The sequence below is a fragment of the Coptis chinensis genome, chromosome 2 (genome assembly GCF_015680905.1).
Source record: "Coptis chinensis isolate HL-2020 chromosome 2, ASM1568090v1, whole genome shotgun sequence".
Classification (NCBI taxonomy): Eukaryota; Viridiplantae; Streptophyta; class Magnoliopsida; order Ranunculales; family Ranunculaceae; genus Coptis; species Coptis chinensis.
Genome location: NC_141457.1, coordinates 68091834 through 68092426, shown reverse-complemented (window position 1 = coordinate 68092426; position 593 = coordinate 68091834).

The following is a 593-nucleotide window of genomic DNA, read 5'->3' as shown; positions in this document are numbered from 1 at the left end:
TAAGCACGTATTAAGTTTTAGTTTACTTACGTTTTGAGTTTTATCGTTCATTTCGTAGGTAAACTATCATTTTTATATTTATCAGCGGTGTGAGAGAGAGAGAGGAGAGAAAGAAAGTTATGTTTTATATTTCAATTTTTTTCGCTTCCCTCTTTAGCGAAATTTCAAGTTTTTAATTTGTAACACTTCTTGAACGCTTTTTAAGCGTTAGGAATTAATTCCGGAAATTCCCCCAAATAAAGCAACGCTTTACAACATTGCCAACGCTTATTTAACGTTGGAAACTTAGTAACGGTAAATAACTGTTGCAAAGCAAAAAAAAATGCATGTTGCAAATATCCTATTATGGTGTAGTGTAACCAAGTGATCTGATACCAAATTGTCACACCCTGAATTTCGACAAAATTAAAAAAACAATATTTGTTCCCGACCCTTCGATTTTAGAGGTGTGATACACTTTCAACTTCCAAAAACCCATAATCTGTTTAATTATTCCAATAATTTGAAACTAATAAAAAATTTTAAATAAACAAAAGTCCTCTTCATTACAAAAATTCACAAATATGATTCAGTTATAAATTTTCTTTCAATAA